The sequence below is a fragment of the Pristis pectinata genome, chromosome 8 (assembly GCF_009764475.1).
Source record: "Pristis pectinata isolate sPriPec2 chromosome 8, sPriPec2.1.pri, whole genome shotgun sequence".
In the NCBI taxonomy this organism is placed as follows: domain Eukaryota; kingdom Metazoa; phylum Chordata; class Chondrichthyes; order Rhinopristiformes; family Pristidae; genus Pristis; species Pristis pectinata.
This window is the reverse complement of record NC_067412.1, coordinates 50,713,461-50,738,906: the sequence shown is the minus strand read 5'-3', so window position 1 is coordinate 50,738,906 and position 25,446 is coordinate 50,713,461. Positions and strand designations below refer to the sequence as shown.

The 25,446-nt window shown below is 42.3% G+C and overlaps 1 pseudogene; it reads left to right on the top strand.

Annotated features, from left to right (window-relative positions):
• LOC127573782 (sodium- and chloride-dependent neutral and basic amino acid transporter B(0+)-like) overlaps nucleotides 1–25,446 on the top strand; it is a 44,265-nt pseudogene that overhangs the window by 8,512 nt on the left and 10,307 nt on the right.

Below are 25,446 nucleotides of genomic sequence, written 5' to 3'. Positions count from 1 at the left end.
CACCCCTAATGCAACAGCTTGTCTCAGGGCTCAGTTACTTCTGGAGCTCATCTTCTCGGCACTGGAGCTGGGATGTTGCTGAGACCTACAGCTTTCACTGCATTCAAAGCTCTCAGCCATTTCCCGCTGTCACTTGGAGGAACTCAGATGCCTGAAGACTGGCTTCTGTGACAGACAGGACTCAGGTGGAGCCTCATGAAATGCATCTACTTGGCACTCCTGGCTGAAGATGCTGCAAGTATTTTATCCTCGTTCTTTAAACTCACCTGTAGGGCTCCAGAGTAATTGGTCAGGATGTTCTTGGACTTTTTCTCCATGCAATTATTTAGATGTCCATCACCATTTACCATCGATATGTCAGGACTACAAAGCTTTGACCTGATCCAATTGTCCATGGGATTGTTCAGCAGTGTCCTGTGGAGGAATCCAGATTGGTCAGCTGGGGAGGGCAGTAGGTGTCATCAGTGGGGTTTCATCTTTGCTCATGATCTCAGGCCGTAAAACTTCAAGGGTCTGGAGACAATGTTGAGGACTTCCACAGCCATTTCCTCATGACTGTGTATCACTGTACTGTGAGTGTGATCTACAGGGAGCACAAGACATACCTAGTGACTGTACTGGAAGAGCCTGAGAGGTTGGATAACAGTAATAATTCTGTCTGTAATATTGTTCTGATCATTTTTTCAATACTTCAGTATATATTTAAGTTTTTATTTTTCAAATTGAAACTCAGTATAGGTCTCCTGAGACTGCTTCTGAGGTTTGGTTTGTAATTGGACTCAAACTGGTTTGAATCAGGAGCCTTTCACACCCTGTAAACCAGGATTGATAGAGACTGTAGGAAAAAAAAGGTAAGATGTTGTATGAAATGCTAATCAGGCAGGAAGAACTGCTGTTTCCATCTACTTAGTGACTGAATTTTCCCAGCTGGGAATTTCTCAATTAACTTAATTCAATTAATCAACACTCAGAATTGGAGCTGAAAGCTGTGCATTTCCTGAATTTTAATGGGAAGTTAGTTACCTCAGAAAATTTTTGTGTGACGATGTCACAGCCAATCAAGTCGCAGAGACTGAAGCTAAATTGATTTTTTCTCTCGGGATTGATGCTCTAGGTGTATGGTTAAGTATATGGACAGGTGGTCAGACAGTTCAATTAGTCAACTGATGGATCTGTCAGGAAAGCACAATTTCTAAGGGGTTATCTTAACCCAACCCATTTGACAGGAAGAGGGAAGTTCAGGTCAAATGCATATATTTTCCTTGGCCAATACCTTTCTCAAACGAAGACCTTTGTTATTTTTTCAGGTGCATTTCTTATTCCCTACACATTCATGCTGGCAGTCGCTGGGATGCCAATGTTTTTCTTTGAATTGTCCTTGGTCAGTTTGCCAGCCTTGGACCTGTTGCAGTGTGGAAAGCCGTGCCAGTGCTACAAGGTTAATGTTTATCCATTAACACAATTTTGATGTCAGCGTAAATGATCTATAGTGTTTAGATGTACTGCATATTGGTTTTCTTTCTCTTTACCTAAGTAGAGTTTACCTTTATTGTAGACTTTTACAGACAGATGCAGACAGTGACGAGACACATACAGTGAGCAAGCTGCTGCCAATCCTTGTTCTAAAATTAGCCAGATGTTAAATTCAACATCTGGAAATGTTTCTACCTCTTGTTCAATTTGTAACATCCTGCTATTTTTGCTTTTCTTCAAGTGATGTTGTTCATAGAGATTGTGAGAAATTAATGACTTACTTTATTATTGTATTTTTCATCAGTTCATTTGATCTCATTTGAAAGATGGTGCCACAACAGTGTGGCACTCCCTCAGGACTGCAAGGAATGAGCAACCTGGATTGCATACTTAATCCTCTGGATTGGGTTAGGAACAACCACCAACTGGCAGAGGGAAGAATGCCAAAACTATGTAACATTAGTTTAAATTAGAAGCTTTAGCTGGAGTTTAGTCAGATTGTTGGAAGTGAACAAAGGGTTTGGATAAATTTTGTATAATGAGAAATGAACACAAATTAAGTATTGGAGTGGTTTGGGGCTTATAACTAAATAAAACCAAAGTCATTTGTACAATTCAACAGTCAATCGGTCCCAGCAATGCTGATGCTCAGTTGTGCCTGTATCCTCAGATGAAGGAGGAAACTGTCAGCCAAGGATCCTGGCACTGATTGCCAACTCCAGCTAAAGATGGGTAATAAACGATGGGAGGACAGGACTGGGATCAGCTGGAATATCCCTCCTAGGTGCATGACCACCTCTGTCCAAATAATCGTTCCTGAGCTGGAGAACCCAGTCTGACCATGGCTGCATAGAACAGAAGCCTGCTCACTTCCTTTTGTATTGTGGCCCTCTTGAAGGCCAAAGTTAGATTCCTCTTTTTGATTACAAGCAGTGACTTGTGCACATGGATGCAAATCGCCTTCTCTCTTGGACACAAATCACGTTCACAGTTGCTTTTGCTATTAAGGAAATATCCCAAGTAATTTTTTTATATTCAAACTGTATGACTTTATACTCCCAGACATTGAACTCCATCTACTTATTTGACCCATTCATGCAGTCTATCTGCTTCTCATTTTCACTTCTTATCCCTGCCCACCTGATTTACTGTTGCTCCTGACTTAGACGTGAACAGCTCAGGCCGGCTCTTTTTGACCAACTCGCACCTGTTCCATTGTTCAGTCGCTCTGGGCCTGATGTTAGATTGCAACAACAACAACTTCCTTTTAAATGTAGCAAAAGATCACAGGAAGACTTTCACACATCAGTCTGTGCAAAGGAGATATTTGGACAGATGCAAACTGTACTTTAAGGAGCATTCTGAAGTAGGGAAGAGATCACAGGATCACAAGACAAGGGAGCAGATGTCGGCCATTCGGCCCATCGGGTCGGCTCTAAAGAAAAGGGGAAAAAGAAAAAAGAAATGAGAAATGGTGGGGGGAAAGTCTGCTCCATGAGCAGAAAAAAAACTATTCTAACCCCAATTTCCAGCCTTATCCCCATATCCCTTGATACCTTCACTAATTAGATATCTATCTGCCTCCTCCTTAAACGCCTCCAATGATCTGGCCTCCACTGTTCTACACGGCAAGGAATTCCATAAATTCACCACCCTCTGGCTAAAGAAATTTCTCCTCATCTCTGTTTTAAACCTGTACCCTCAAATTCTAAGATTGTGCCCTCCGGTCCTGGACTCACCCACCAAGGGAAACAGCTTGGCCGCATCTGCTCCGTCCAGTCCTTTCAACATTCTAAATGTTTCTATGAGGTCCCCTCTCATTCTTTTGTACTCCAGTGAGTACAGTCCAAGAGCCGACAAACGCTCATCATATGTAAGCCCTTTCATTCCGGGAATCATCCTCGTAAATCTCCTCTGAACCCTCTCCAACATCAGCACATCCTTACTAAGATATGGGGCCCAAAACTGTACACAATGTTCCAAATGAAGCCTCACAAGTGCCCCGTAGAGCCTCATCAACACTTCCTTACTTTTATACACTATACTTCTTGAAATGAATGCCAACATAGCATTCGCTTTCCTTACCGCCGATCCGACCTGGTGGTTAACCTTTAGGGTATCCTGCACGAGTACCCCCAAGTCCCTTTGTACTTCTGTACTTTGAATTTTCTCTCCTTCTGGATAATAATCTGCCCGTTTATTTCTTTTTCCAAAGTGCACAACTGCACATTTCTCAACATTGAATCTCATCTGCCATTTCCTTGCCCATTCTCCTAAACTATCTAGGTCTCTCTGCAACCTTCCCGTCTCCTCAATACTCCCTACTCCTCCACCTATCTTGGTGTCATCTGCAAATTTAGCCACAAAACCATTTACTCCATCATCCAAATCGTTAATGTGCAGAGTAAAAAGAAGCGGCACCAACACCGACCCCCGCGGAACACCACTAGTAACCAGTAGCCAACCAGAACAGGATCCTTTTATTCCCACCCTTTGCTTTCTGCCTACCAGCCAATGCTCCACCCATTCCAATATCCTACCTGCAATTCCATGACCTCTCATCTTATTAATCAGCCTCTTGTGCGGCACCTTGTTGAAGGCCTTTTGAAAGTCTAAATACACAACATCTACAACCTCTCCCTTATCCACCCTACCTGAGATTTCCTCAAAAAACTCCAATAGGTTGGTCAGGCAGGATCTTCCCTTCACGAAACCATGCTGGCTTGGACCTATCTTGCCTTGCACCTCTAGGTATTCCATAACCTCATCCTTGAGGATCGATTCTAATAACTTTCCCACCACCGATGTCAGACTAATAGGTCTGTAATTTCCTTTATGCTGCCTCCCACCTTTCTTATACAGTGGAACTACATTTGTGACCTTCCAGTCCTCTGGAACCATGCCGGAGTCTATCAATTCCTGGAAAATTATCACCAGTGCCTCTGCAATCTCTAAAGCCACCTCCTTCAGAACCCAGGGATGCACCTCATCCGGTCCGGGAGACTTATCAGTCTTTAGTCCATTTAGCTTCCCTAGCACCTTCTCTCTAGTAATCTTAACTGAACTCAGTTCCATTCTTTGAGACCCCTGACTATCCGGTATATTGCTGATGTCTTCCACAGTGAAGACCGATGCAAAATACTCATTTAGTTCCTCTTCCATCTCTTTATCATCCATTATAATCTCTACCGCACCGTTATCGATTGGTCCTATATCGACCCATATCTCTCTTTTACTCCTTATATATTTAAAAAAAGATAGAGAGACATGGAGAGAAGCTTGGTACTTTGGAGCTGCAGGGATGGCTAAAATTGGGATCTTTGTGCCTTGCAGACTCTTCAGAAATGTAGGCTACCTGGTCCACTTTTACTTGTCTTAATATAGCAATGCAAACTTTCAGCTTGGCTTTGATATTCCTTGCATTTTTTTCCTGGTCTTTTCTGAACTTCAATACTACTGATATACTTCATCCGAGGGTCTTAAAAGAAATGGCTCTTGAAATAGTTCATGTGACAGATTTAATTTTCCAAAATTCCCTAGATTCAGAAAGGGTTCCATTTCATTGTAAAAAAGAAAATGTAACTATTTTGTTCAGAAAGGGGAGACAGAAAGCAGGAATCTACAAGTCGGTGAACTTCTATTGTGGGGAAAATGTTGGAAGCCTTTATTAAAGGTGCAATTAAAAGGTGAGAATAAAAGGTAATTGAGCAAAGTCAATGTGGTTTCATAAAAGAAAAAGATCAAATTTATTTTTCTTTATTAAATAACTGATGGATATACTATACTTAGACTTACTGAGGGCTTTTGATAAGGTGCTGTACCAGCGGTACATGTGGAAAATCAAAGTTCATGGCGCAGGTGGTAACATATTGATGAGGATAGAAAATTAGTTGTTGGACAGGAAACAGAGATTAGGCATAAATGGGTCTTCTTCTGGTTGGCCAAGGTGTAGCAGGTGACGTATCACAGAGATTGATGCTGAGACCTCAACTTTTCACATTTTATAGAAGTGACTTGGATCAAAGCACCAAATTTGCTGCTAAATTTGCTGATAACACAAAGTTAGGTAGGGAAGTAAGTTTAGAAGAGGAAATAATTAGGCTACAAAGGGATAATAGGTAGGTTAAGCAAGTGGACAAAGATTGGGTAAGTGGAATTTAAGGTGGGAAAATGTGAAGTTGTCCATAGTGCCAGAATAAAATAAAGAAGTAGAGTATCCAGTTGATCAGCAATTGCAGAGCTCTGAGATGCATGGGATCTGGGTATCCTAATTCATGATTTACAAAAGGCATTTCAGATAACTAGGAAATCTAATAAAATACTGTGATTTTATTGTGAGGGGAATTGAACACAAAAGTAGGGAGGTCATCCTTCGTTTATATATACTGTAAAGCATTGTTGAGATCACACCTGTAGTACTGTGTACAGAAAAGGGACCAGCCGACAACTGCCTAGAATGGACAGGTTATCTTATGAGGAAAGGGTGGGCAGGCCAGGCTTGCATCCCCTGGAGTTAGAAGAGTGGGATATGAATTTATTGAAACATAAGATTCTGAGGGATCTTGGTATGGATGATGTGGAGAGGACATTTCCTTTTGTGGGAGAATCTTCAACTTGGAGTTTAAAAATAACAAGTCACCCGATAAAGTCTGAGATGAGGTGAATCTTCTGTAAGGGGGCTGTGAGTCTATGGAACTCTCTCCCTCAAGGGGAAATGGAAATAAAGACTTTGGATATTTTTAAGGTAGAAGTAGATAGATTCTTGATAAGCATGAGGACAAATTGTTAATATGGGTAGATGAGAAGGCAGAGTTGACGTTACAGTCAAATCATGCATGAAGTTCTAAAGTGGAGAATCAGATTCTGAGGGACCAAGTGACCTACTCATGTTCTTAGTTCATATGTTCATCTGATTGGGTCCTTTTATTGTTACTTTTATAACCACTTCCAATCCGTTCAGTTTCCACTGAATTTGATATTGGTGGACACCATTCCTTTAAGTTCGATACTGGCTTAGGGATGTTTCGGAACAGAATATTCACTAACCTGGTGAGAGTCTCAGAGCAGCAAGACTCTAATGCAAGTGACTGACAAACCCATGCTTGTATTTGAATTGGGAATTTCAAGCATTGTACGCACAGACTGCTCTGCAGGCCCTGGGTGGTGGGCAAATTAAGAATTGCCTCCACAGTCTTTCACAGTGGTGGGCTCTCTTAAAACAGCAGATCACTGGCATTGCCTTGAGAGAGATTTAGCTTCAAGTGTCAGTGGTATTGAGCAGTAGGTTATTGGCCATTGGGGGGGGGGGGGTCAACAATGCAGGGACACTGGTGATCAGGTCCCAAGGGAATGCAGGGTGAAAAAGGAAAGCTTGACCTTACTGAACGAAGAACAACCCTTTCCCATGGAATCCCTACTGATCAACTCCCTAGCAGCAGCCCAAGTGGGGACACGCCCTTGGCTTCTGGATAAAGGCCTGCTCCTACAATGAGACCCATACACTTCACATATTCAAGGTGGTAAACGTGAGAGAGATCAATCATAAATTGCATACAGATAGGTGTCAATCAACTGTGCTGAATGATATCAGTATGGACCTGTACTGGACACATGGAGGAATGCGGCTGACTGTTCAGAAGTGTGTTGTGTGCACACAAAGTCTCCAATTGCATTCAACAATCAGCTTCCAATGAAAGTCCATTGCTCTGTGTGACAGGATAGAGTTTTGAGCACATTGTCTTTGACTGGTCGATGTTATTTAATTGTGGAATTATAATACTTTCCTTTAAGTAGAGACACAAGAGACTGCAGATGCTGGAATCTGGAGCAACGAAACGATCCACTGGAGGAACTCAGCAGGTCAAGCAGCATCTGTGGGGGGAGAGGAATTATTGAAGTTTCAGTTTGAGACGCTGCAATAGGATTCGAGGCCCTGATGCAGGGTCTTGACCTGAGACGTCAATAATTCCTTTCCCCCCCCACAGATGCTGCTCAATCCGCTGAGTTCTCCAGCAGGTTGTTTTTTTGTTTTTACCTTGAGGTGTCCGGTTTGCTTACACATTGCCCCAAGCATCATTGAAAATTTCCATGGGTTTTCCTGCAAACAGCTCAGCCCACTACATTTTGTTCAGTCTTATCTCTTCCCTTCATATTTCTTCCTCAAGCTTTGGTGCAAATCCTGCCACACCCACTCAAAGTTAACATCAAATGTAACCATGTATATACATTCCACCCAGTTTCCCATGTATCAGAGTATCACAGACCCCAGGCAGTGTGATTTCCTGCAGTTGTGGTTGTCTGAGCATTCACCCTGAGCACGGCACAGTTAAAATGGGGCTCCTTGTTAAAACAAACTGAGAAACTGTCTGAACTGGTACAATTTACTTCAGATGAAGTCTAATGTGGCTGCCAGTTTCTTGTTCTATCTGGAGGTGTGGGGATTGCTATGGCCCTTCTGAATATATTAGTGCACATTTCCTACAACTGCATCATCGGCTGCAGCGTGTTCTACCTGTTTGCCTCCTTCCAGTCCCCCCTGCTGTGGGCAGACTGCTTCAGCTGGTGGGGAGCAGATGAAACCTGCAGGAGGACACCCAGAGGTACTGTGTTAATGTCTGTTGTGGAATGAGTCCAGGGTAAATATTTATCTTTCTATCTGTCAGTTTGAATGATTGAGAAAATGAAGTCTGAAACAGACTGGGGCTAGACTGATGTGTGACCTCATTATGCTGACTGGGTGTGTGGGTGATGCCTGGCATTGAGTGGTGGTTGAGAATTATCACAAATCTAATCATAACCCAAGAATTTCAGTTTACAAATCTTCACAATATTGCCTTCAGAATGCATGGTGTTGACTATCGGATGGTAATTTGTGACTTCAGTCTTCCTTTCAAGGACACTGAAAGGACACTGTCTTTACTGGAGCTGATGAGGTGTTCATTCTCACAGTCAGGAGGGTTTTATGGACACCACCCAACCTCGGTTTGAGGGTTTCCACTGATTCCCACAGAAAGGAGTTTCCCACTTGGAGGACAGTCAGAAGGGGCAGTGCTCTCTCTAATCTCACTACATTATTAAAAAAGACAACCTCAAGGCGATGATTTGCCTTCTTACATCGGCTGCCGGCATTTATTGCTGATCAGTCTCATCGTACTGTAACGAGGTGTCTGACAAATTACTGAACGTGTGAATTGATAACAGTGAGAGAAACATTTGAGTCAGACATCACCCACAGCTCATGAAAAATTAAAAAAAAGTGCAGATGCTGGAAGTCTGAAATAAAAACAAGGAATGTTGGAAACACTCATCAGCTCAGGCAGCATCTGTGGAAAGAGAAATAGATTTAACCTTTCACGTCATAGACTTTCATTGGAACTAAGAAAAAGGAAAGAAAAACAAGTTGCAGAAGTGTGAGGGGGGATGGATAGGACAAAAGGAAGATCTCTGATAGGGTGAGACAATGTTGGCATGGAGTTACGCAGTTGATGGGTTAATGAGGGCATTTGGAGAGAAATGGCATGAAGAAAGAAATTTAAAAGCTGTGAGATGAAGGCGATTAGAGGGAACCAACACAAAGAAATGTAAAAGCTGTGAAATGCAGGGTTGGAGGGAATGCTGAGCAGGTCCAATCATGCTATGAAACAAACCTGAGCCAACATTACAAATCAGTGACCAACAGCAGAACTGGCCATTTGTGATACAGACAGAGGGAATGAGTTACCTGAAGCTGTTGACCTCATTGTTGAGTCTGGTTAGCTGCAATGTGCCCAAATGGAAGAATAGATGCTGCTCCTCAACTTTATATTGGACCTCATCATTTCTGAACTCTCATTCACTTGATAAAAGGGATTGGACTGATTCAGTCTGATTACGACAGTGACCCTCATTATTAGGCTGGAAATGCATCTTTGTTTCCTTAGAAATATTCTTCTAAATCACACTCCACATTCTCCAGATCCACTCTGCAATCTCTCTCTGGACAATGGATGTTCTGAAATCGTTAATACGACCTGGCTGCACACAAACAACAAAACTTGCTCCGATGGATCAGAAATCCACATTCCTCACTAGGGCCCCACTGAGCAATATTGGGAGTAAGTAACTTGCTGCAGAGAGCAGCACTATTCACCCGCACTGTTGTACCAGCCGCTTGCTCCTGGGAAGGACCATTGGGTGAATGGCTGGGTTCATGAGCGAGGATGAGAGTTTAACTTGGATTGAGGTTTGCATTGTGTATCTGTTACTGAATACCATCACAACGGGTGCTTTTCAGGAATTGACAGCACCTTTCTTTTAACACTGAAGGTTGAATTCAATCATGTAGTGAAGACAATTTTGAAGTTTTTTTCCTCTTTTAGTAAAAGATTCATCATTAGAGTTTGTAAATGTTACATTGTTCAAATTATCCATTGCTAATGTCAGTTTAAGTTTGATCTTGTGATGAATACTCTTTTGTTTAACTTCTTCATCTGAGGAACTTAATGGAAACAGGAGTGGTTATTGTTCTAGCAGTTTGTGCTGTTTAAATCAGTGTGTGCTGGAAAACAGGACTGGGGAGCATGAGGTGTAATTAACATTTGCCCATTGGTTCAATACAAATGTTGACAAAGTCTGTGCTGTGGCCTCATTAATGTGACTTCTGTGTCCAGCCAGTGGTCACTACAGTGACTTCTACCTCAGCAACCACAGGCCCCAATTTTACCAGCTGAAGACAGCTGGTACTAATTAAAGTCATGCCTGCAGCCCTTAAAGAACAGCAGTGGAAGTCATTCCATGGGTCACTGGAGCTCAGTGTAAGTCATGGCAGACCATGGGTAGGAGCGAGTGGTTGTGGAGACCTCGGTAGGTGAGTGGAGAGAAGCAGAGGCCCTCCACCAGCAGGGGGCTGCTACTTCATCTCTGAATCTGTTTCACTTCATCTCAGTCAGGAATCAACATCTGGAGTAGTCTAACTCAGAGAAATCCTGCACACATTAATTGACTCCCTCAAATTCCAAGGATGCATCTGGTCGGGTTTGGGGACTTATCAGTTTACCATCCCATTATTATCTCCAATACTAGTTGTTATTAATGTTATTTTCATCGATTCCTCATTTACTCCAGACACATTGTTCCCCACTATTTGCAGGAGCTTTTCTGTGTCTTTTGTGAAAACAGATGCAAAATATTTGGTTAATTTTTCTACAATTTCTTTATTTCCCAATATAATTTCTTCTGTCTCAGTCTCAAAGGGACCCGGATTACAATCTGCTATTATTTTCCTTTTTTAACAAGTCCCCTGAAGCTCTCACAATCAGTTTTTGAGGTTCTTGATATCCTATTCATATGTTCTACTTTTCCTTTCCTCTTCAGCGTCTTGATCCTCATTTGCTTAAAGCTCGCTACTTCCTTTGGCTATCTGCTAAGCCTTTTACATTCAATACATTTTAAACTGGATTTTAAACAAATCCAAATCATTGATTGAATGTTTTTATGGTTTGTCCCAAAAAATGACAATGTGTAATTTACTAAATCCTCAGATGTAACATTCTCCCTCATGTCATCTTATTAAAGGGGTGTTACGCCGGTCAAGGTCAATAGATGAGACGGGGCAGATAGTCTGGCACGTGGCCCTCTGTCTGCTTCTGGCCTGGCTGATTGTTGGAGCTGCCTTGTCCAAAGGAATCAAATCTTCAGGAATGGTAAAATTATTGGGGTGCTGAATGGGGTCAAACTCTGGTGATAATGTACCGATTTCTGGTCAAGGAAGCATCGTTTATGAGGTGGCCCAGTGATGTTAACAGTACTCTGTGGGTGGGGAAAGCGAAATCCTAATTCATGAGCTACAGGTGACATCTGAAGATCTTACCCTGAGTGAAGGAGCAGCAGGAACTCCTCAAACCCTTGGAATAATCCCCTCACTCTAAGGGCTTCAGACACAGGAAGGCTGATCAGGGCTGGTCCAGTGATTGGACAGATTAGGGTCATGGTTTCATTATAGGGAAATATGATTTTCTAACTAACAAGAATGGCATGGAAACCCATGAGAAACGTTTCATGAGTCAAATATATTCATCATATTGTGATATGTTTTCCACTTTATATATGTCACTTAACTGCAGACAAGATACAGAGGTTAGAATGTGACACTTCCGTTTAAATTTAGCTTACTATGCAGCTCAGTGTTAAGTATTCATTCCATGTTGTTAGTTCTCATCCAATTGTTTTCTGCTTCATTCTCTGCTTTGATTACAATTGTTCCATTTTGCCATTTAATTGGATTCAATGGTGTAGATGTTGTACCATCAATACAGGGCAATCTAACAATCCCTCCCTGTGCTCAGGTGGTTTATTTCACTGCGACATTCCCCTATGTGGTTCTGACCGTACTTCTGATCCGAGGACTGACCCTGGAGGGAGCCAATAAAGGGATTGAATTCTACATAGGAAGCCAGTCAGACTTCTCAAAGCTGGCTGATACTGAGGTAAACTCACCAGGGTAATCCACTGAACTACAGGTGTATTTTTCAATCAAATTATTTATGTTTCATTTTACCCTTTTTTGTAGTCATTGAAAACTAAGTTTAAAATTTGAATGCAACTTTTGCATTTTGGTTCAAATCATTGTAATTTGCATCTGTAAAAAAAAGCAGTTATTACTGAGACCTTGTGGTGATTTCTAATGGGTTAGTTTATGGCCTTTCCTCTCTCAGTGTAAGCAGGCAGGAAGTGAGTGGAAAGGTTTGTGATGGAAGAGATAGGATGGAGCTTCGATGGGATAGGGAGACATGGGACAGGAAACAAAGGCTTGCTTCATTTTATAAGGTTGGAATAGAGTCAATGAAGTGGAATACTGGCTCAACACCAGCAGAGGAGAGCTGTGAACAGGGCCTTGCTGTTAGTTGCCTTTGCCTGGTATTTTGTTCTGCAAGATGCAGTCAATGCGAGATGGAAATTGTGCAGTGTCCTTCACAGGTAATCAGTGATCAAACCCTCTCATAATAAAGGCTAAGATTGCACTCTCTCCTAACTGCTTGCCGCATCTGCACGTTGATGATCAGTGACTAGCACAAGAAGACCTGGAACCCTTTGAATATCAGTATTACCAAATCTATCAGCATTTAACAAATGCTCTGTTTTTACATTATATGCACCAACGTGGATGACCTCACATTATATTCCATATGCCTTGTTCTCATCCACTCACTCAGCTGGTCCATTTCCCTTTGAAGCCTCTTTACATCATCCTTCATTCTCACAATCCCACTATCTGCAAACCTGATCCTCTGGGCCAAATTATAGATACAGACTGAGAATCACTGGGGTCCAAGCACTGATCCTTATGGTACCCCACTAGTCATAACTTGCCAACCTGAGAAGGATGCATTCATTACCACTCTTTGCTTTCTGTCTAATAATCAATTCTCTATCCATGTTTATGAACTGATGACAATCCACCTATATGGGACCTTATTGAAAGCCTTCTAAAAATCTAAATACACCACATCCACTGGTTCCCCATTATCTATTTCCACTAGTCCTATCTTCAAATAACTCCAATGGATTAGTCAAATATTATTTTCCCTTCATAAATTCGTGTTAACTCTGCACAAAGCTATTGCTTACAAGGTGTTCCATTTTACATCCTACTTAATGGATTCCGGCACTTTCCCTACCACTGATGTTAGGCTGAATAATTAGAGGTCTCTATTTTCTTGCTCTCTCTATTCTTATAAAAAAAGGGAGAGGGCTCACATTTCCTATCTACAGAATATAACTAATGTAAGAAATCGATATCCAGGCATCCGCCCTCTCAAAAGTTCTGTCTTTCAAACCTTGGGGATCTATATCAGCTCCTTGGGATTCATCAGCCTTCAAGCTCTTTAACTTTTACAGTACTGCTTTTTAACTAATACTTAGCTCTTTCAGTTCCTCATTCTCTCACAATCTGTGTGAAAAGTGGAAGCAACAGGGTAGGTCAACCAATCAGAGGGCTATAAATGAAAGGCATGTAAATGAGAGATAGGAAGAAAGAATAAAAGGTTGCATTCCTTTAATTACATATTTTAAAGAATCCCCTGATTCAGCACATACAGTATATAACTGCCACTCAGTGCTCAAGAACTTGAGCAGTGTAATTGACTCATCGCACATCATTGAAAGAATCCGTCTGGAATCATTGTGGTGATGCTGCATGAATAATGAGTGATATTGTCTTCACAGCAAAGTTTTCAGTCTTTTGACTTTGTATGTCAGTATAAAGTCCATCATATCCAATCTGATGCCTCTTCAAATTTTAATTCCACCCCTTTCTGTTAAGGTTTCTCTGTGCCTTTATGGTGGACAATAAAATTTATGATGAGGTACACAGTGATATTGGATGTGATGCTTTCAATGAATGGATGAAAAACACAATGATGCTGAAGGAACTCAGCAGGCCAGGCAACGTCCATGGAGAAAAGCAGGTGGTCAACATTTTGGGTCAGGACCCTTCTTCAGGACTGGAGATAGGAAAAGGGGAAGCCCAATATATAGGAGGGAAAAGCAGATCAGTGATAGGTGGACAAAAGAGGGGAGGCAGGATGAGCACAGGGTGGTGATAGGTAGATGCAGGTCAGAGATAGTGATAGGCAGGTGTGGGGGAGGAGGGGAGAGCAGATCCACTGGGGGATGGGTCAAAGGTAAGAAGAGAGAGGAAAAAAAGGCTAGGAAAGAGAAAAAGGGAAGCACGGTGGGGGGGGGGGGGGGTGTGAGTGTTTGGGGGAGTGGGGGTGGGGATTACCTAAAGTGAGAGAATTCAATATTCATGCCATTGAACTGCAAGGTTCCAAGACAGAAAATGAGGTGCTGTTCCTCCAGTTTGCACTTGGAATTCTCCTGGCAGTGGAGGAGGCCAAGGACCGTCATATCAGTGATAGTGTGGGAGGGGGAGTTGAAGCATATCAGTGATAGTGATAGCACCCATCCCCTGGTGAATCTTACCTTTCACCCATCCCCCGGGGAACACCCACCACGCCTCCCCTCTTTTGTCCACCTATCACTGCTCTGTTTTTCCCTCCTATATATTGGGCTTCCCCTTTTCCCATCTTCTGTCCTGAAGAAGGGTCCTGACCCGAAATGTTGACCCCCTGCTTTTCTCCACAGATGCTGCCTGGCCTGCTGAGTTCCTCCAGCATCATCATGTTTTTCTTCTAGAGTCCAGCATCTGCAGTCCTTTGTTTCTCTAGTTTCAATCAGTGGAACTGGTTATCCTTCAGATCTGAATGCAATTTTATGGTGAAAACCTTTCCTTGTTTACCACTTTCAATTGAAGACTGAAGTCCATAGGGTGATGTTGCGTGGTTTGTGAGTGAAGATTCCAGTCCCTCCCTGGAAACATGACCAACAATGAAAAGGCCTGAAGCTGCTGGGAGGAATTTAGTAGCAAATAGCAGACCTGAATAATGTCCCTACAGATAAATCCAGATAACGACCAATAGAATTAGAATCAGAGTCAGAATCAGGTTTATTATCACTGACCTATATGACATGAAATTTGTTGTTTTGCAGCAGAAGTACAGTGTAGGACATATAAAGTACTATAAATTACAAAATAAGTAAATAGTGTTAAAAAGTAGGAATAACGAGGTAGTGTTCATGGGTTCATGGACTCTTCGTAAATCTGATGGCAGAGGAGAAGAAGCTGTTCCTAAATTGTTGAGTGTGGATCTTCAGGCTCCTATACCACTTCCCCGATGGTGGTAATGAGAAGAGGGCATGTCCCAGATGGTAAGGGTCCTTATTGATGGATACCACCTTCTTGAGGCACGGCCTCTTGAAGATGTCCTTGATAGCGGGAGGGTTGTGCCTGTGATGGAGTGGCTGAGTCTACACCCCACTGCAGCCTTTTTTGATCTTGCACATTGGAACCTCCATACCAGACTGCGATGCAACCAGTCAGAATGCTCTCTACTGTACATCTATAGAAATTTGCAGGAGTCTTTGGTGACATACCAAATCTCCTCAAACACCGAATGAATTAGAGCTGCAGGCATGCATTCTTCATGATTACATCATTGTGTTGATCCCAGGAAAGATCCTCGGAGTTATTAATGCCCAGGAACTTGAAGCTGCTCACCCCTTTCACTGCTGACCCCTCAATGAGGACTGGTGTGTGTTCTCCCAACTTCCCCTTCCTGAAATCCACAGTCAATTCCTTGGTCTTGCTGACGTTGAGTGTGAGGTTGTTGTTGCGACACCACTCAACCAGCCAATGTATCTCACTCCTATATGCCTCCTCATCACCATTTGAGATTTTACCAACAACAGTGGTGTCACCTTCAAATTTATAGATGTCATTTGAGCTGTGCCTAGCCACAGTCATGAGTGTAGAGAGAGTAGAGCAGAGGGATAAGCACACATCCTTGAGGTGCATCTGTGTTGATTGTCAATGAGGAGGAGATGTGATTACCGATCTGCACTGACTAGTCTCCTGATAAGGAAGTCGAGAATCCAATTGCAGAGGGAGGTACAGAGAACCAGGCTTTGAAGCTTGGTGATTAATACTGAAGGGATGATAGTGTTGAACGCCAAGCTGTAATCGATAAACTGCAGCCTGATGTATGTTTTGCTGTTTTCTAGGTGCTCCAAAGCAGAGTGGAGAGCCAGTGAGATTGAGTCCGCTGTAGACCTGTTGTGGCAGTAGGCAAAGTGCAGCGGGTCCAGGTCCTTGCTAAAGCAGGAGTCAAATCTAGCTATAATCAAACTCTCAAAAGCACTTCATCACAGTAGACTCGAGTGGCACCAGGTGATAGTCATTAAGACAGCTCACTCTGCTCTTCTTGGGCACTGGTATGATTGCTGCCCTTTTGAAGCAGGTGAGAACCTCAGACCACAGCAGCGAGAGGTTGAAGATGTTCTTGAACACTCCAGCCAGTTGGTCGGCACAGGTTTTTAGTACCTGACCAGGTACACCATCGGGCCCTGACACCTTGTGTGGGTTCACCCTCTTGAAGGATGTTCTAACATCGGCCTCTGAGGCAGATATCACAGGGTCACTGGATGCTGTAGGGATTTGCACAGGTGTAGCAGCTCACCATTAAGCTGTGGGTCTAATCCTCTCTCATGATTAATTTTGATTTACTTGTTGAATAAGAGAGAGTTAAATATCCCCATGCTGACTAATTCTACCTTCTGTTCGCCAGGTGTGGAAAGATGCTGCAGCACAAATATTCTATTCACTTGCAGTGGGTTCTGGCAACTTAATAACCCTACCATCCTACAACAGATTCCACAACAACTGTTACAGAGCCACCATCCCTGTCTGTGTTGTGAATTGTGCCACAAGTGTGTTTGCCGGATTTGCCATCTTCTCCACCCTGGGACACATGGCTCATGTACAAGTCAAGCCTGTTTCAGAGGTTGCTCAGTCAAGTACCTGTGATGTCAGATTTATTGTGCTGGATGTTGACGGAGCAGGGAACCTCACAGCCTGTCTCACTGGTCAGACTTAATCCATACCTCTGGTTCAGTCGTATTTGTGCTGTGACATGCTGGAAGTGTCAGTTGGCAGTGGAGAACTGAGGGCAACAGCAGGAGAGCAGCAGGGCCAACAGTGTCTCCCCAAATCACCGAGATTTAATAGTGCAGTAAGAAAATGGAATAGTGAAGAAGGGTAAATTAGGGGGGGAGTCAGAAATTCATTTGGGTGTTGAAAATGACCTGAGAGAGGAGAAAGACACGATTATTAGTGCAAAGTTAGAAAGCAATTTAACATTTTATCAGTAGGCATTTTAAAATCTGTGAAAATTGCTAATGGGCAGAAATGAGATTGACCTGCCTGAAATGTTCCCTTTAGTGCCAGTGACAATGGTTCCCTTTGCAGGAACATTTATCACACTGTTCACTCTCCTCACTTCCAGACTCAGCTCTCAGCAGTGAGGTGTGTGGGCAGCTGATGTTTGAATCTGGCATTTCCCAAAGGGAAAGAGTGAGGATCAGGACAACATCCTGTGTGTGTGGAGCGCATAAAATGACCAGTAAATTCTGCAAGTTGGCATCTGATATGTTTCATTCAGCCCTGAACATCCTGCTGACTTGTAAGTTAATAGTATTTATTAAATCTATTAAATCTATTAAATCTATTAAACCTCTATTAAATCACTTCTCAGCCTTCTTTGTTCTGAGGAGAACAACCCCAACGTCTCCAGTCTAACCTTGTAGCTGAAGTTCCACACCTCTGGAACCATTCTAGTAAATTTTCTCTGGATCTCACATCTTCCCTGCAATGTAGTGGCCAGAATGAATAAAACCAGAACTGAAGTTTTGTACAGGTTCAACATATCCTCCCTGCTTTGTACACAAAGTTTCTACTTATGAATCTCAGGACCACATGTACTTCTCTAATGACTCTCTCAACATGGTAGGTTACTTTCATGTAACATACAGTACATCCTGCACATTCTTTAGAATTGTGCCATTTCATCCATATCTTCTCTGCTTATTCTTTCTTCTATTGTCTATGACCACACTTCTCTTTACTGAATTTTATCTGCTGCTTGTTCGCCCATTCAGCCAGCCTTTCTAAGTTCTCTTGCAGTCCATTGATCTTCTTCTCAGTGTTTACAACATTATAAGCTTTTTGTCATCTGCAGCTCTGGCAATTTTATCTCCTTTAGTTTATTTCCTCTATCAAAAAATTCAGTAGTCCCAGGAGTGATCCTGTTACTGCCTCCCGTTCTCCAGTGGGAAAATCAACCATTTACTACGGTTCTTTGCTTTCTGCCTTTAAGCCAATTTCCTTTCCAAGCTGTCTTTAATTCTACATGCTGTGATTTTACTAACCACCTTTTTGTGTGGGACTTTTTCAAATACCTTTTTTCTTTCTTTTTACAATATTTTTATTGAATCCATGAAAAAAATATAGAGTACGTGCATTAAGAAAGAGAGTAAAAATACTACTGAATACGTTGAGTTAAATCATACTTAAGATCACAGTACTCTAAATCAATAATCACATATAATAGTTAGTTAATAAAGGAAGAAAAAATTGAAATATTTTATTATAAAAATAATCTACTCCCACTACCAAAACCTGAAGCTGTTAGATGGAAAAAACAGCAAGGAAAAACCTTTAAAAACATAACAGTGTCAGCCAATATCTGCGTTTTAGTCCCCAAATCAGAGATTTTGAAAATAATTCAAAAAGGGTCCCCACAGGGTTTGAAAGTCTAGATTAGATTCAAAAACTGAACAGTGAATCTTCTCTAGATTCAAGTATGACATAACATCCCATAACCATTGAACATGCGTAGGCAGAGTAACTTCCTTCCATTTAAGCAAAACTGCTCTCCTGGCTATAAGAGAAATAAAAGCCAGAATATGTAAATCAGAAGCTTTCAAAGTTATATCTTTTTCTCCAACGATCCCAAATAATGCAGTCAAAGGATTAAGTTTAAAATTTATTTTGAAAAGTACAGAAAAGATATGAAAGACCTCTGTCCAATATTTTTTAAGACTCGGACATGTCCAAAACATGTGAATTAAGGAAGCCACTCCGTTATTGCATTTATCACAGTAAGGAGATATATCAGAATAAAAACAGGATAGTTTATCTTTAGACAAGTGAGCTCTATGGACCACTTTAAATTGAAGGAGAGAGTGACGAGCACATAATGGTAAAGTATTAACCAACTTGAAAATTTCATTCCAAGTTTCCTTGGAAATTGACATCTGCAAATCTTGTTCCCAACATTTTTAATTTTATCTAGTGGCACCTTAGTCATTCCTAGTAATCTGTCATAAATATTAGATATTGAGCCATCCTGACGAATACCTTCTGAAAATCTGTGTGGACAACATCTATTGCTTTCTGCATCATCAACCTTCTTTGCTACCTCATCAAAATTTTTATTCAGGTTAGTCAATTATGATCTGCCTTTAACAAATTTGTGTTGGGTTTCCTTTACTAATTCAAACTTCTGTAACGCCTACTAATATTTCCCTGATTCATTTTTCTAAAAATTTACCCTGTCATGATAGTTGCCTGGCATGACCTAACACCCTTTTGGAACAAGAGCATTACAAAAGCAGACTTCTAGTCCTCTGAAACCTCCCACATCACCTCCACCTTTAAATTCCTCAGCATCCTGGTAGTATCCAATCTTGACTTGCTCACTTTGAGCCCCGCCAGCTCTCCTAGCCTCTTCATTGCCAGTTTTCATCTGCATATTATCTCTGTCTTCTCTGTCTCTAATCCAGAGATTTTCCATCTCCAGTGGCAGATTAGCAAACCAGCCTCAGTCTCCTCTCCCAGGTCATTGTCCCCAGCACTGATGCCCTAATTACACTCAGTCGACTCTGATGTTCACATTGTTCACATGCTCAACACCAGACTCCCAAAACAGGAACTTAATTTCTTCATAACAAGAGTTTACTAGGAGGACTGAGGAAATGACTCATGGATGTTCTCGAAGCCTCCTGGAAAAGTATAACATCCTCACAGACTGATGAGAAACCCTGACCATGATTGTGCAAAGTGGGAAAGAAGCATCAACAGCAGAGAGAACCTCAAGTCTCTTCATCACAATATGAAGGAGCTCAGTGAAGATTCTGGAAATAGCACACCTCCGCCAAACTACCCACCCACCTCCTCAAGCACCTCAAGCCTCACCTGTAGTGGAGCCCTCTGCTATTGCACTGGCATCATCAGTCAGGAGGAGGGAGGAGGAAGTGGTGCTGAAGGTGGAGGAAGAGGAGGTGGAAGGACGAGCTGGAGGAGGAGGTGGTGATGGAGGAGGGGGTGGTGCAGGAAGAGGCGGCTGAGAAGGAGGCATTGGAGGAGAAGGCAGAGGAAGATGTGGTGGAGAACAAGGAGGTGGTGGAGAAGGATGTGGTGGAGGAGAAGAAAAAGTGAAGGTGTAGGAGGTAGAGGTGGAGGTTGTGGAAGAGAAGGAGTCTCTCCTCGTCTGCTTCTACCTAGTAAAGTATTACTTCCTTCTCTACTTATATCTACCATTCCCATTTTGACATGCACCTTATTCCTCCTGTCAGTTACTGTATGCTGGAGTACATCCAATTGCCAATTTAGCTTAAATATTCCCCAGCCAAATGAGTGAATCTCTCCACTAGGACATTGAGCCCAGTCCTGATAAGGTTCAATTCACCCATTCCGAACAGGTCTCTCCTGCCCCAGAACTGGTTACAATGCCCCAAGAACGTCAAGTCCTCCCTCCTATATTATGTCTTTAGTCATCCACTGACCTGCTGGATCTTTCTTTTGGTATTTTTACAAGTGTGTGGTAATCCAAAGATTACTGCTTTCTGGGATCTACTTTATAACTTCATCCCTAGTTCTGAAACTTTGTGTAGGACTCAACTCTTTCCCTCCCTGTGTCCTTGGTTTTGATGGGATGCTCCTCTTCTTCCCCTTTAGAAAGTTTTACTCCCAGCTCTGATGTCTTTTCAAAATTCAAGGAAAGGCTAAATTCCCTAAAATGTAAATATCTGTTTCAGAATTGACCCATCTCTGCTGACAAGGATGGAGTCACGAGTTTACGGAAGAGAAACTGCAGGAAGTTGGTGCTCTACTGCTGGACTCTGTGGGGAGTCCAACATCAGTGTGCAGTGAGAATGAGAGTGGCAAAAACTTGTCAGGAAGTTCAGGACTTGTACATTTATTTGAGTGGCCCAGAGCAGTGTGTAGATTTACCAATCCAGCCCACTGCTGTATGTCCATCTGAGAGACTTGTGAACAAAATATAAGAATGAACTTATATTCGGATAAAATAAGATGAGATAAGATATCTTTATTAGTCACATGTATATCAAAACACACAGTGAAATGCATCTTTTGCATAGAATGTTCTGGGGGCAGCCCGCAAGTGTCACCATACTTCTGGTGCCAACATAGCATGCTCACAACTTCCTAACCCGTATGTGTTTGGAACATGGGAGGAAACCAGAGCACCCGGAGGAATCCCATGCAGACACGGGGAGAACGTACAAACTCCTTACAGACAGTGGCTGGAATTGAACCTGGGTCGCTGGCGCTGTAACAGCGTTTTGCTAACCGCTACACTACAGAGGCTGAAGAACATTTTGAATATTGGTACCTTATGTGCCAAGCTCTCCCTTTAAGGTAACGAACTGAACTGGTGTAATCAAGACATCACCGAGGATTTTGATGTTACTTTAAACCATGCTCCAATTTCAAGATTCACTTGGCATCTGAGATTGTGCCTGAGAGGAATTTGAAATGCATCAGGAGACTTGCTGGGGCAGTTTGTCAAGACATGATTAACACTCTTTCAGTATGTTTTTTTTTTATTCATTCAAAGGATGTGGGCTTTGCAAGCTGAACCAACATTTAATTACCCATCTCTAATTGCCCCTGAGAAGGTGGTAGTGAGCTGCCATCTTGAACTGTGCAGTTTATGAGGTGTGGGTTGTTAGGGAGGGAGTTCCAGGATATTGACCCAGCACCGGTGAAGGAACGGCGATATATTTCCAAGTCAGGATGGCGTGTGGCTTGGAAGGTAATTTCCAGGTGGTGGTGTTCCCAATCTTTGCTGCTCTTCTCCTTCTAGCTAGTGGAGGTGGTGGGCTTGGAAGGTGCTGTCTAAGGAGTCTTGGTGAGTTGCTGCATTGCATCCTGTAATTGGTACAGACTGCTGCTACTTTGTGGAGAGAGTGAATGGTTGTTGATGGGGCACCTATCAAGTGGGCTGCTCTGCCCTGTATGGTATTGAGTTTCTTGAGTGTTGTTGAAGCTGCACCGATCCAGCCAATTCCATTACATTCCTGACTTGAGTGCTATTGATGGTGGACAGACTTTGTGGAATTAGGAGGTGAGTTACTCGCTGCAGGATTCCTTGCCTCTGGCAATACTCTTGTAGCCACATTGTGTACATGGTTACTCCAGTTTCTGATCGATGGAAACTCCCAGGATATTGATGGTGGGGGATTCAGTGATGTGGTTTCCTTGGGACTAATCTGTTTTTGTTTTCTAAGCTCCTTTGAAACTCACGAGGGCCTTGCTTTCCACAGTCCCTTTAAACTTACTGGGTTTCTTGGAACATTTATTATTATACTGTGTAACATCCTTAGTAAAAGTGAATGAAAATTGTGTTGGACTATTCACAAAATAATACTTGATAGTCCAGAAAATCTGTCTGTCCGACGCCACCAATGTCCCAAGTGCACCAGATTCACTAAGTTTCACTGTATTACCGTGTCACTGTACCATCATATCTCTGCATCGTTTCCATTGTATTCATTGTTTAGGTTTTGGATTGGCTTTCATCGCCTACCCAGAAGCTCTTACACAGCTGCCGTGGGCACCCCTGTGGTCCACTTTGTTTTTCTCTATGTTGTTCACTCTGGGACTCGACTCCCAGTTTGCAGCTATAGGTAAGTGTAGAATTCTTCCTTTTATGTAATGAATGTTTATAATGTGAGAAATTTTCACTGGCGATGATAATGAATGAACACATCTTGTTTCTTTTTGTTAATTCTCCACTCTGTCTTCCTGCAACATCCAGCTGCTTGTTTTAAATGGGTTAAAATCTGAAGTGAAGGACAATTCAGGGAAATATCAGCAGGACTGTTTGTAGTACAACCTCTGTTGCACAGTTATTGCAGTAATTGTGAGTCTCCCTGTTCAAGTTATAATTCCTCTTTTTGTGTTTCTAATTGCTTGTTGTACCAGTATGTTAACTTTCAGTGTTTCATGTACAAGGAAGCCCAGATCCTTCTGAACAACACCATTCAATCTCTCACTATTTAAAAAATCCACATTTTAATTTTTCTACCTCAGTGAATTTCTATATTACATTCGATCAGTCATGATCTGGACAATTCACTTATAAATCCCCTTAGAGCCTCTCCACATTCTCCTAACAACTCACACAACTGCTTAGTATCATCTGCAAACTTTGTTAAGGTACATTTGGTTTCCTCATCTGAATCATTGTTAGAGCTTGTGAACAGCTGGGGTCCCAGCACCGATCCCTGTGGCATCCCGGTAGACAGCCCCACCCAATCATAAGGTGAAACATTTTTTCCTACTCTCTGCCTTCTGCTCATTAATCAATCCTCAGTCCACAGCAGTGCATCATCCCCAATCCCATGTGCTCTAATTTTGTTTAATAACATCTTATCTGGCAATGATGAAGGCCTTCCGAAAAGCAAAATACATCACGTCCACTGGCTCTGTCTTATTTGTTCTGTTCATTACAACTGCAAAATTTTCCAACAGATTCATCAAACATAATTTCTCTTACAAAAACCCACGATGACTCTGTCTAATCTTAATGTTATCTTCTAAGTATCTTGCCATCATTTCCTTAATAATAGATTCTCCCATCCCTTCACTTCTGATGTCAAGCTAGCTGGTGTGTAGTTCCCTGCTTTCTCCCTCCCTCCTTTGTTAAATAGTGGAGTTACATTTGCCACCTTCCAATGCTTGGGAACCATTTTAGAAACTATGGAATTTTGGAAGATGACAACCGCTGTGTGATTTTGAACTCAATCCCATCTATCTGTGGTAACTTTTCATCCCCTTTGCTGATTAGGTATGCAAATTTTTGCCTTAACAATATTTCAAAGACACTCTTGAAATTCCACCGCCCTTTCAGGAATTCCAAAGACTCACAACACTATGAGAGAAATGATTTTGACTTATCTCTACCTCATGTGGCCGACACCTTATTTTTTAACAGCTGGTAGGGTCAGCCTACTGGCAAACCATTTCTGGAAGTGGAACTTGTTACTTTCAACGGAAAGGATTTGGCCTGTCAGGAGATGGCTTGGGGAACCAAACTGGCACTGGGGCTGAGAGCAGGGAATGGTGAGCACAGGCTATTCTCTGAGGCAATCCTGTAGAACCATTCTCTGATTCAGTTTGTTGTGCTAGTTATTAATTTATGTTAAAACACTTTTAACATGCCTGGTGAACCAATTCCCCAAGTATCTGCAATCAAAATGCCCTTTGCTGACAGGTGGTGTTAGCTTGTTGTTATCTCTCCTTGGCCTCGTGTGTGTAACACAGGTATGCTGTAATGTAATAGCTCACGACGTGTCTGCATGTGATAGCAGTAGAGAGATGCAATGTGGAGGGAATATTAGGAATGAGGGGAAACACAGAGTGCAACGATGGAAATAACATTTGGAGGAGTAAAAGAAACAAGGTGGGCCAAAAGGGAGCTGATGGAGCTCAAGCATTAGGGATCCCCAGTGGGTAAAAGGAGTTAATTGTGTGGCAGTTAGAAAGTTGGTTAGAGAGGTGTAATGAAGCAGTTTCTAAGACTAGTGGATTGCAGTGTACCCCAGGTCAGGGCGTGAAGAGGGAGTTATCCCCGTGAAGAGATGAGAAGGGTCTGTGAAAAAAGGAAAGTTACTTTGAAAGGAAAGTTTGTGCAGCCTGACATCAGTTGGGAAACTGAAGTGGCTGGGCCCTGATTTGGTTGATGGAGTACAGGAATGCTTCTTACCTCTGGGCATTGAAGCCCACGAGAAGGAGTCTCATCCTGACCTGCTGTTCGTGCATCACCCAGAAAATGTTCAAGATCAGAATCAGATTAACAGATGGTGATAAAGGAAGCATTGGAAAAGGTAACACTGCTGAGGGTAACACTGACACTAAAATCATTTTCTCTGTTTCACAACAGCTGGGGAGCAGTCAGAGAGGTATAACCAGCGGAAAGACAGCTGGACAGAAGTGAAACTACTACATGTGGATTCAGTACAGAAAGTCGTACAGTGCTGATCTGAGGAAATAGATGAGCTTCGACATGACTGTGTGAATTAGTAGACAGGCCATTTTTAAGGACTAAGTGGCCAATCTAAATGAGCATATCACCACCAGCACAGACTTCCTCAGCAAATGTGTAGAGGACTGCATACCAAAGAGGTCAGTCTGGATGTTCTCCAACTAGAAACTATGGATGAACTGAGAGATCCACTTCCTACTGAAGTCCAGGTATGCAGTGTTCAAATAGGTGGACCCTGACCTATACA